Source organism: Diplotaxodon limnothrissa, linkage group LG14 (genome assembly GCF_057381915.1).
Source record: "Diplotaxodon limnothrissa isolate DT_005_m linkage group LG14, D_limnothrissa_male_GT1.1, whole genome shotgun sequence".
NCBI lineage: Eukaryota > Metazoa > Chordata > Actinopteri > Cichliformes > Cichlidae > Diplotaxodon > Diplotaxodon limnothrissa.
The window spans coordinates 1,649,409-1,662,163 of NC_140609.1; the positions used below are offsets into that span (position 1 = coordinate 1,649,409).

At 43.2% G+C, this 12,755-nt stretch overlaps 1 pseudogene; it reads left to right on the plus strand.

The window, feature by feature from the left end:
* Positions 1-7,449: 7,449 nt before the first annotated feature.
* On the plus strand, positions 7,450-11,621 carry LOC146618201 (uncharacterized; annotated as a pseudogene).
* Positions 11,622-12,755: the final 1,134 nt, after the last annotated feature.

Genomic DNA, 12,755 nt, shown 5'->3' on the forward strand with positions numbered 1-12,755 from the left:
TGGTATTAAAGGCACTGGAAAAGTCAAGAAACAGGATCCTGACCGTGCCTTTTCCCCCATCCAGGTGTGAGTGGGCTCTGTGTAGGAGGTACAGGATGGCATCCTCCACTCCGACACCCGCCTTGTATGCAAACTGTAGTGGAGGCATAGGGATAGGCCCCAGATAGGGAGGCAGCTGAGGATGGGGAGGGAAGAAAGGGAGGGGCAAGCGGCCCCTCCCTGGGGCCAGCTCCCCCGCTGACCCCAGTAGGCACCCCCACACTCTGGAACCCACCAGGGCAAGGGGGCCCAGGCCCATCCGGACCGGGGCACGCAGTAGCAGCACTGCCCAGCCCCACAGAGTCCGGGGCAGCTCACCCGACTCCACCCCAGAGAAAACTGCACCCACCCCATCATCCAATCATCTCCCAAACTACACAAGACAATAGACACCCAGGTTGAGTTCATTCTCCACCTCTCCTATATCTCTCCCCCCATCTGCAGAGTGAGCTCCTGTAGTGAGGAGACCACCTGCAAAGATATAACAACCTCCCCACCAGTTAGAGAGCCCCCTAGTTGGGCCGATGCACCAGAGGTCCCCTGCACTGGGGCTGAGCCGCCCTGCACCCACCCGCCCACTGTATCAGTATCACTTCCTGTTCCTGCTCAAACACAGTGGTGTTTCTGAGTAGCTTATTTGCTTAGCAATTTAATTAACAACTTTTAAATACATTCTTTTTTATAGTATAATCTTCACGTGCTTCATCCGAAGCACACTTTCTGTGTACTCACTACCTAATTTATAGCCAAAGTATTCACTCACTGTCTCTGTACTGTTTCGCTAGCTTAGCTTAGCTCGTAGCTGACTCGTTAGCACCATGGCTACTTCACCTGTCCCTCCTGCACTTTCTTGCTCATTGTGTCAGATGTTTAGTTACTCCTCGGCCTCCTTTAGCAGTAATGATATCTGTAACAAATGTAGCATATTTACAGCGCTGGAGGCCAGGATTACTGAATTGGAGACTCGGCTTTGCACCCTTCATTCACCCATAGCTAGCCAGGCCCCTGTAGCTGGTGCAGCCGAAGATAGCGTAGGCCCCGCTAGCTGTTCCCCGGCAGACCCCAAGCAGCTGGGGAAAGAGGGCGGCTGGGTCACGGGGAGGAGGAAGCATAGTCCTAAACAGAAGCCCCAGGTACACCACCAACCCGTTCATGTGTCTAACCGTTTTTCCCCACTCGGCGACACACCCGCCGGGGGTCAAACTCTGGTAATTGGTGATTGTGTTCTTAGACATGTGAAGCTAGAGACACCGGCAACCATAGTCAATTGTCTTCCAGGGGCCAGAGCAGGCGACATTGAAGGAAATTTAAAACTGCTGGCTAAGGGTAAACGTAAATTCAGTAAGATCATAATTCACGTCGGCAGTAATGACACCCGGTTACGCCAATCGGAGGTCACTAAAATCAATATTGAATCGGTGTGCAACTTTGCCAAAACAATGTCGGACTCTGTAGTTTTCTCTGGTCCCCTCCCCAATCAGACCAGGAGTGACATGTTTAGCCGCATGTTCTCCTTAAATTGCTGGCTGTCTGAGTGGTGTCCCAGAAACGATGTGGGCTTCATAGATAATTGGCAAACCTTCTGGAGGAAACCTGGTCTTGTTAGGAGAGACGGCATCCATCCCACTTTGGATGGAGCAGCTCTCATTTTTAGAAATATGGACACATTTATTAAACCCCCCAAAATATGACTATCCAGAGTTGGGACCAGGAAGCAGAGTTGCAGTCTTACACACCTCTCTGCAGCTTCTCTCCTCCTGCTACCCCCCCAAAAACCCATCTCCATAGAGACTGTGTCAGCTCCCAAACAGACAAAAAACAAACTAAAAACCATCAACAAACAACTTAAACATAAACAATCACAAAGAAAGAACAATACAGTATCCACATCTGAACCAAAGAGTAAAACAGTGAAATGTGGATTATTAAGTATTGGGTCTCTCTCCTCCAAGTCTCTGTTAGTACATGACTTAATAATTGATCAACAAATTGATTTACTCTGCCTTACAGAAACCTGGTTGCAGCAGGATGATTATGTTAGTTTAAATGAATCAACACCCCCGAGTCATTCTAACTACCAGAAATCTCGAAGCACAGGCCGGGGGGGGGGGGGGGGGGGGCGGTGTGGCAGCAATTTTTCACACCAGCCTATTAATTAATGAAAGACCAAGACAGACTTTTAATTCATTTGAAAGCCTGATGCTTAGCCTCATCCACGTGAAACTCTTATCTTACTTGTTATCATCTATCGTCCACCTGGGCCTTACACAGAGTTTCTGTCTGATTTCTCAGACTTTTTATCTGATTTAGTTCTGAGCTCAGATAAAATAATTATTGTGGGTGATTTTAACATCCATGTAGATGCTAAAAATGACAGCCTCAACATGGCATTTAATCTGTTATTAGACTCAATTGGTTTCTCTCAAATGTAAAAGAACCCACCCACCACTTTAATCACACTCTAGATCTTGTTTTAACATATGGCATAGAAACTGAACATTTAACAGTGTTTCCTGAAAACCCTCTCCTGTCTGATCATTTCCTGATAACATTTACATTTACAATAATTGATTACACAGCGGTGGAGAGTAGACTTTATCACAGTAGATGTCTTTCTGAAAGCACTGCAACTAAGTTTAAGAATATAATCCACCCACTGTTATCATCTTCAATGCCCTGTACCAACATAGAGCAGAGCAGCTATCTGAACGCTACCCCAACAGAGGTCGATTATCTTGTTAATAATTTCACCTCCTCACTACGTACGACTCTGGATACTGTAGCTCCTGTGAAAACTAAGGTCTCTAATCAGAAGTACCTGACTCCGTGGTATAATTCTCAAACACGTACCCTAAAGCAGATGACTCGTAATCTGGAGAGGAAATGGCGTGTCACAAATTTAGAGGATCATCATTTAGCCTGGAGAAATAGTTTGCTGCTTTATAAGAAAGCCCTCCGCAAAGCCAGAACATCTTACTATTCATCACTGATTGAAGTAAATAAGAACAACCCCAGGTTTCTCTTCAGCTCTGTAGCCAGGCTGACAAAAAGTCAGAGCTCTTTTGAGCCAACAATCCCTTTAACGTTAACTAGTAATGACTTCATGAACTTCTTCACAAATAAAATTTTTATCATTAGAGAAAAAATTACCAATAATCATCCCACAGATGCAATATTATCTACAGCTACTCTTAGTACCATTGATGTTAAGTTAGACTCTTTTTCTCCAATTGATCTTTCTGAGTTAACTTCAATAATTACTTCCTCCAAGCCATCAACGTGTCTTTTAGACCCCATTCCTACAAAACTGCTCAAAGAAGTCCTGCCATTAATTAATGCTTCAATCTTAAATATGATCAACCTATCTCTAATAATCAGCTATGTACCACAGGCCTTCAAGCTAGCTGTAGTTAAACCTTTACTCAAAAAGCATCTCTAGACCCAGCAGTCTCAGCTAATTATAGGCCAATCTCCAACCTTCCTTTATATCAAACATCCTTGAAAGAGTAGTTGTCAAACAGCTAACAGATCATCTGCAGAGGAATGGTTTATTTGAAGAGTTTCAGTCAGGTTTCAGAGCTCATCACAGCACAGAAACAGCTTTAGTGAAGGTTACAAATGATCTTCTTATGGCCTCTGACAGTGGACTCATCTCTGTGCTTGTCCTGCTAGACCTTAGTGCAGCATTCGATACTGTCGACCATAATATCCTATTAGAGCGATTAGAACATGCTGTAGGTATTACAGGTACTGCACTGCAGTGGTTTGTATCATATCTATCTAATAGACTCCAGTTTGTTCATGTAAATGGAGAGTCCTCTTCACACACTGAGGTTAATTATGGAGTTCCACAGGGTTCAGTGCTAGGACCAATTCTGTTTACATTATACATGCTTCCCTTAGGCAGCATCATTAGAAGACATAGCATACATTTACACTGCTATGCAGATGACACCCAGCTCTATCTGTCCATGAAGCCAGACAACACACACCAATGAGTTAAACTGCAGGAATGTCTTAAAGACATAAAGACCTGGATGGCCGCTAACTTTCTGCTTCTTAATTCAGATCAAACTGAGGTTATTGTACTCGGCCCTGAAAAGCCTAGAAATATGGTATCTAACCAGATTCTTACTCTGGATGGCATTACCTTGGCCTCCAGTAACGCTGTGAGGAACCTTGGAGTCATTTTTGACCAGGACATGTCCTTCAATGCACATATTAAACAAATATGTAAGACTGCGTTCTTCCATTTGCGCAACATCTCTAAAATTAGAAATATCCTGTCTCAGAGTGACGGTGAAAAACTAGTTCATGCATTTATTACTTCCAGGCTGGACTACTGTAATTCATTATTATCAGGAAGTCCTAAAAACTCCATGAAAAGCCTTCAGCTAATCCAAAATGCTGCAGCAAGAGTCCTGACAGGGACTAGAAAGAGAGAGCATATTTCTCCTGTTTAGGCTTCCCTTCATTGGCTTCCTGTTAAATCCAGAATTGAATTCAAAATCCTGCTCCTCACATACAAGGTCTTAAATAATCAGGCCCCATCTTATCTCAATGACCTTGTAGTACCATATCACCCTATTAGAGCACTTCGTTCTTGCTCTGCAGGCCTGTTATTAACCTCTGTCTCTCTTCCACAGCATGTCTTTCATCCTGTCTTCCTTCTCTCACCCCAACCGGCCGCCCCTCCCTGAGCCTGGTTCTGCTGGAGGTTTCTTCCTGTTAAAAGGGAGTTTTTCCTTCCCACTGTTGCCAAAGTGCTTGCTCATAGGGGGTCATATGATTGTTGGTTTTTTTTCTCTGTATCTATGAAGCGCCTTGAGGCGACTGATGTTGTGATTTGGCGCTATATAAATAAAATTGAATTGAATTGAATTGAATTTGCGTTCAAATACAGATAACATGTTTTTAGTCTTGTTGTGTGTTGAGAATGACTTTAAGCGTTTTGGAATAGCCAAAGTTTTTTCAGAGTTGTTGGCAGATCTGAAATCTTTGGAGACAGATGGAATAGATGTAGATGGGGAAACAGTAAAAGGGGGTCTTTACTGTATTGCTGGGGACAACTTGGGTTCTCATTGCATAGGAGGGTTTACAGAAAACTTCAGCTGCTCTCAATATTTTTGCAGGTACTGTGAAGTAACACGAAGTGAGTTTTATGCTGATCCGAATGCCTGTGGTCCTCCACGCACTCCAGAGACATATGACTCGGCTGTTGCTGATCTCCAGTCTGAAACTATCCAAGACGTCAGAGGAATAAAGGTAAACTCCATCTTCAATACCCTTCAGTCTTTTCACGTATCCCAGCCTGGTCTCCCACCTTGTCTAGGTCATGACCTCTTTGAAGGAATTGTGTCATATGATCTAGCACTGTACCTGAAGAACATTATAAAAAATACAAAATGGTTCACATATTCCCTTTTAAATAGATGCATTAAACAGTTTAAATATAAAGGATCCGAAGCACTTACAAAGCCATGTACTGTCAAACCTGACGGATCCAAATTATCAGGGCAAGCCGTTCAAAACTGGAACCTTTTGAGATTGCTGCCAGTTTTGATTGGTGACAAAGTACAAAACCATGAGGATGAAGTATGGCAGTTAGCTCTCCAGTTGAAAGACATTGTGGATCTTATTTGTGCTCAGAGCATTTCCTTGTCCAAGATAGCATTTGCTGACATTTTGATCCAAGAATATTTGGAGATGAGAAAGATGTTGTTTCCTGGAATTCAACTAAAACCCAAGCACCACTATTTGCGCCATTATTCAGCACTGTTGTTGAAATTTGGTCCATTGATGAGGTTATGGACGCTTAGGTTTGAATGTAAACACAGTTACTTTAAAAGATGTGCCAGACACTTGAAAAGCTTCAAAAATATTTGTCAAACTTTGTCAACACGTCATCAGATGTATCAGGCTTATCTTTTAGCAGGGCAAGAATGCCGTGAACTGCTGCAAGTCAAGGAGAGCTGTGCGTTTTATCCCAACCTCTACAGTGACACTATTCAGCATGCGGTCAGAGAGTTAGCTTTTTCAGAAAGCAATACCACAGTTACCACAGACATTCAGTACAAGGGCACTGCATATAAAAAGGGACAGTTTCTTGTGTACAGAAATGACAAGTGTATGGAGTTTGGTGAACTTCTACTCATCTTGATTCAAAATGACACATCTGTGTATGTTCTAATGGCTATCCACAAAGGCATCTTCCTCTCAGAATACCATCTGTATTCTGTGACAAAGGACAGTCTTGGGTTACAGTGTATCAACATTAATGACCTGCCTGATTTCTATCCTTTGGTATCATACATTCTTGAAGGATACCGAGTCATTCCACTAAAGCATAGTATTGTGGCAAAATAATGTCCAACTAATAGCTCACTTCTCACTGTAAATAGTTTAACATTAATATAAGTGTTACCTGATCCATACCCTGCTCCATCAAGTGTATGAACTGTATGTGATTTTCTATTTTGTTTGGAGGTGGCATTTCTTCTTCAGTGCAAGTATGAGTGACTCAGAGTGAACCTTCCTAGATGTCACCATCACGGAAGTCCTACCAGAACTTCAAGCTGTGAACAAAAACATCCTGGAGGAGCACTTTCAGTCCATTGGAGTTGAGACAAGTGATGATCTACGCTTCGTAACGGAGGCAGATTTGATGACAGCATTAAGACCTGTACAAGCAAGAAAGCTTCTTTGTGCTTGGAAACAGAAATGTAAGTAAAAACAACAAACAACTATTCAAAATCAAAAGTAGAGATGGTCATGAACAGACATACAGTGTGAATCATAATTGTATTTTTTTTTTAATTTAAAGACCAAACTCCAGAGAACAGCTCGCTATCATCTGTGGAAGCCTCATCAACCCAGTCGCTGTCATTGCTCTCACTTTCACCCCAAAGTCTATCGTCGACCTCTTCCAGCAGCCCAGGATGTGACACACAATGGGATGACAACTTTGAAATTCCATGGAGTAAACTTCCTGCAGAAGTGGTGCAGTTTCTTGAGAGGGGGAAAAGGCCTCGCCCAAAACTGAGGAGGCAAATGGTCCGGATTGTTGTGACTGAGATGATGGAAAAATGCCCTCATGTAGGTAGAAAACATTCAATTGACGTTGCAAGAAAAATGGTGGCAAAATATCCCAATTCTCTGCAAGATTTAATAGAGGGTGATATTGTTGGCGCAGGCTACCTTTCACTTGTCAAACAGTTGCAGAACAGAAGTGAAAATGTAAGGCGCACTTCAACACCCAAAATAAGAAAAAGAAAACATCAGACTGACTCAGACCACACAGACGAGATCCCTTTAGAAGAAAGAGCAGCCATGCAGGATGCATACGGGTGCATTAAATGGAATGTAGAATTTCTGCCTCTTGAAGAAACTCCAGAGAGCCAACAGCAAAAGATGGAAAATCTCAAGGTGATGTTCCAGCAAGCTGATGCCAATCCAGAAGAGGTAAAAAGTCTAATGAAGTCCACTTACTACACACAACGTCAACATGTCAATCAGGGGAAAAGTATCAAATGCCTTAGGGAGGAGTGGCCGTTTTGGTTTGATGAACTTGGCATGTCTGTCCACTTCAAGGAACTTACTGGGATTGACCTCAAAGAGACATTCACACGAAATTTGGATTTGAAGGGGAAAAGGCTACTGGACTACTTGACCACAGTTGTGAGCAAAAGCAAGGTGTTCCTTCAGACTTATGCAAGGCTTCAGAGGATGCGGGGACCGCAGAGTGGCTCCTCAGATGATGTGAAAGAGATGGTCCTGCTTCTGCTCAGCTACTTTGAAGAGAAGGAGGAGTCCATGCTTCTCTGTGTTGAAGGGAGACGAGTCTACGTACAGAGACGAGGTGGAGCAGCTGACGTCATGGTGTAAGGCCAATAACCTCCTCCTCAACACTTCAAAAACCAAAGAACTCATAATAGATTTCAGAAGGAAAAAGGCAGAGATCCAACCACTATTCATAAATGGGGACTGTGTAGAAAGGGTGGCAAGCTTCCGCTTCCTGGGAGTCAATATAGAGGAGAACCTTTCCTGGAGTGTGAACACCTCCGAGCTGCTGAAAAAGGCCCAACAGAGACTGTACTTCCTTCTCAGGAGGAATAACATCACACAGAAACTGCTGGTGTCCTTCTACAGAGCCACCATTGAGAGTGTTCTAACTTACTGCATATGTATTTGGTACACTAGCTGCACAGGGGCTCAGAGGAGAGCACTCCAAGGGATCATTAACACTGCCCAAAAGATCACTGGCTGCCCTCTCCCCACACTGGAAGTTCTACACAATGCCCACTGTTTTAAAAAGGCCCAAAACATCATAAAAGACACCTCACATCCTGGCCACTCCCTGTTCGAACTGCTGCCCTCAGGCAGACGGTACAGGGCAACCAGAGCAAGGACTAAAAGACTCAAACACAGCTGTTATCCAACTGCAATAACACATCTGAATACTACAAAAAAATGTCCATCATGCCACTCTTGTGTTAATCTATGCACGGCCTGAAGCATGTGTGTGGGAATGTATGTGAATGTTTTACTGTTACATCTTATTAGTATTTTAAGTATTCTATCTATTTTATTTATTGAATTTTATTGTTTTATTTATATTTTGATATTGCTAGGGATGATGCAATGATCGGGGACCATTCTTCATTTCGTTGTTCTCGTGACAATGACAATAAAGTTTCTGATTCTGATTCTGATTCTGAAGATACATGTCTGGCAGATGAGGTACAACTGGAGCAAGTGCCTCTGACACCCACTATTATCGTGTGTGGTAAGTCTGTTTCATAGCTCTCTCTCTCTTTTTTTTAAGTGCACTTTTTATAGAATGTCATGTGACTGCCGTGTTTATTGATATAACCTGTTAAATAATTTGTTCACAGGACAGTCCTGCTATTCCTCAAGAAGATACATGCTGAGTATTGATCGGAATCTCGTCAGCACAAACATATCCTCCTTCATTTCTGCACTGTGCCTCATGTTCGGGAGCTACTACAATTTTAATATCCATTATCCATCTGAGCTGACTTCCACTTTAGAGTTTCTTCAGAGGTGAGCAAATATGGCTTTGTTATTTCTCATAACTGAGACTCTGGGATCTGGAGTCTGGCTTTGATGTGGTTGGAGTTCAGGTCTGGCTCTGAGTCTCGGTCGGCTTTGGAGCCGGATTCAGTTGTTTTGTTTTTTTGTTGTTGTTTATTTGTGTTGTTTTTTTTTGTTTGTTTGTTTAAATAAAATAACAGTCTGAATCCGGGTCCAAGCCTGGCCGAGACTCAGGGCTAGACCAAGCGTCAGCTGACATCTGACTACCTATAAGATAAGATAAGATAAGATAAGATAAGATAAGATAAGATAACCTTTATTAGTCCCACACGTGGGAAATTTGTTTTGTCACAGCAGGAAGTGGACAGTGCAAAAGTTATGAGGCAAAAATTAGAATACAATAAGAATAAATACAGTACACAACTGTACAGAATAGAATAAAATAAAATACTATATACAGTAGAATAAAATAAAATAAATATACAATAAGATAAAAATAGAATACAAATACAAATACTATATACAACTGAGTAAAAATACAACGATGACAGAAAGGATTATTGCACTTAGTATTATTGCATATGTATGGATGTGTGTGCTTGATCAGTTAAAGTCTTTATTATGGAGTCTGACAGCAGTGGGGAGGAAAGACCTGCGAAATCTCTCCGTCCCACACCGTGGGTGCCGCAGTCTCCCACTGAAGGAGCTGCTCAGTGCTGTCACAGTCTGCTGCATGGGGTGGGAGATGTTGTCCATCAGGGATGACAGCTTAGCCGCCGTTCTCCTGTCACTCACCACCTCCACTGGGTCCAGAGGGCATCCTAGAACAGAGCTGGCCCTTCGGATCACCCTGTTCAGTCTCTTCCTGTCCCCAGCAGAGATGCTGCCGCCCCAGCAGACCACGCCATAAAAGATAGCAGAAGCCACAACAGAGTCATAGAAGGTCTTCAGGAGTGGGCCCTCCACTCCAAACGACCTGAGTCTCCGCAGCAGGTACAGCCTGCTCTGCCCTTTCCTGTAGAGGGCGTCTGAGTTATGAGTCCAGTCCAGTCTATTGTTCAGATGAACACCAAGGTACCTGTAGCTGTCCACAGCCTCAATGTCCATACCTTGGATGTTCAGTGGTTGCAGTGGAGAATGCTTGTGCCTGCGGAAGTCTACCACCAGTTCCTTGGTTTTACTGTCGTTAATCTGGAGGTAGTTCAGCTGGCACCAGTCCACAAAGTCTTGGGTCAGACCTCTGTACTCCTTGTCGTCCCCATCAGTGATGAGGCCGACTATTGCAGAGTCATCAGAGAACTTCTGCAGGAAGCACTGGGTAGAATTGTGGGAGAAGTCTGCAGTGTAGATGGTGAAGAGGAACGGAGCCAGAACCGTTCCCTGTGGGGCCCCCGTACTGCAGACGACCCTGTCCGACACACAGCCCTGAGTCCTCACATACTGTGGTCGGTCGGTGAGGTAGTCCAGGATCCAGGTAGTGAGGTGATGGTCCACTCCAGAGTTCACCAGCTTGTCCTTTAGAACCGAGGGAAGAATGGTGTTGAAGGCACTGGAGAAATCAAAGAACATGATTCTCACAGTGCTTCCAGCGGTCTCCAGGTGAGCGAGGGAACGATGTAGGAGGTGAATGACGGCATCATCCGCTCCAATGCCAGGCTGGTAGGCAAACTGAAGTGGGTCCAGTGATGAGCTTATTAGGCGCCGAAGCTGAGCCAGGACCAACCGCTCCAGGGTCTTCATCAGGTGGGATGTCAGAGCCACCGGCCTGTAGCTGTTGAGGTCCTTGGGGCGTGAAGTCTTTGGCACTGGTACAACACAGGAGGTTTTCCAGAGCTGTGGGACTCTTCCCAACCTCAGGCTCAGGTTGAAGAGGTGCTCCATCACCCCACACAGTTGGTCCGCGCAGGACCTGACGACCCTCGAGCTGATGCCATCTGGGCCCGCTGCCTTCTTGCCATTAATCCTCCTCAGTTCCCTCCTAACCTGGGTGGTTGAGAGAGACAGGCTGGAGCCTTGTGTTGAGTGTGTATTGGATGCTGTTGTTGGGGGTGGGGGGGAGTGAGCAGGGTGAATAGAGGAGGTGTGAAGTGTCTGAGGTGGAACAGCAGCAGTGGGGGTGGGTGAGTCTGCAGCCGATGTTGCAGACTGCCTATAACCTTTGCTTTGGATTTTCAAAATGCTAAAGTCACTGCAAAAGACACTCGTGAAGGGTGCCAATACTTTTGACCATGCATTGTTCACTTCCCCACAGCATTTTGGTTATACTTTGTCTTGAACGTGGTCATGGCCATGACTGTGTATATATGCGTATATACTTAATTTTTACTTACTTTGTACGTGTATTTTAACTGATCAATTATAAAAATGCTTAATAAACTTTTATATGATTTTTATTCTACAGGCGTTTCTTCTCCATAAACCCAGAAAAAGGAACCAAAGTAGAGAACAAAAACTCAAAGCGTCGTCTCAATGTGAACCCTTGAGTCATCACCCTGATTCAGGATCTCGCCGGCCACGAGTGGCGCTAAGCCTAAATCTTGACTCTCTGTGGACTGTTAGTTTTACTTTGTTAATTTTGTTCGACAATGTGTAGTGAAACCTTTTACTGGTCGAATGCATGAAGCCAATTCATGAAGATGTTCTTGCTTTGAAGGAATGTTCTTTATAAAAATTAAAAAAAACAAAACATGCTGCTACTGCAGTGTTTCTAGACCACATGTGTAGGTTTGTTTCACCACGTGGTTTTCCTGATATGTTTTCTGACCAAGTCCATGGTTGTGGTGACAGCAGGGTGCGTGTTGCGTTGCACGGTGATTATGATCATTTTTGGCACAATATGTGATTTTTGTTTTAAAGTCTTAACAGGTTATTTTACTTTTTCTGGTAGAGGGTCTAACAAATGCTTGTTTCATGAACATGGTTCTTGCTTTGCAGGAATGTTCCACAGCTTTTATAGCCTATATTTTGATTGAATTGTGTAGTTGCTGTGTGCCTTGCATATTGTGTTAGTTGGAAAAAATGCATCCAATTGCTGTCATTTGGCTAATCTGGCTGCAAAATAAATTTCCCAAAAGTGATATTTTCCTCTCTTGTGTTTTCTCAAGATGTATTTTTGCATGTTTGGGTGTAGGTGTAGCAGTAATAAATTTGCTGGTTTATGGTTAAAATTTTAAATTAAAACATAAAATATACAGCATAGTAATAGATTTTATGTATAATATACAGAGCAGCTCCATTTAATATGCACAGTTTCACAGTTGTTCTACCATTTTAAATTCGTTTTTTGTTCCATATTTCCCTGTTAATTTTACAATTTATGGATCCACAATAAGCATTTATTACTTGTAAAAGATACAGGAAATAGTCTATTTATATATAACATCAATGTGTGAAATTAACTTCTTTTTTCTGTAGATTTAACAGTTTTAATGTGAGTTTCATTCACTGTAAATCAATTTACATATTGCATCTGTAACGCGATATACTGTGCTGCTGTATTTTTTACAGGAAGTCCCTGGTAACCCCAGCTGCCAGCGTTTTCCTGTAAAAACAGCACTTTTTTTTTTACAGTGTAGCACTGTCCACTCAGTTCAGCCGGCTGACAGTTGAAATCATTTAAATACGTACGGTCGAGGTTATGATCAATTAGCGGTTATCAAAAT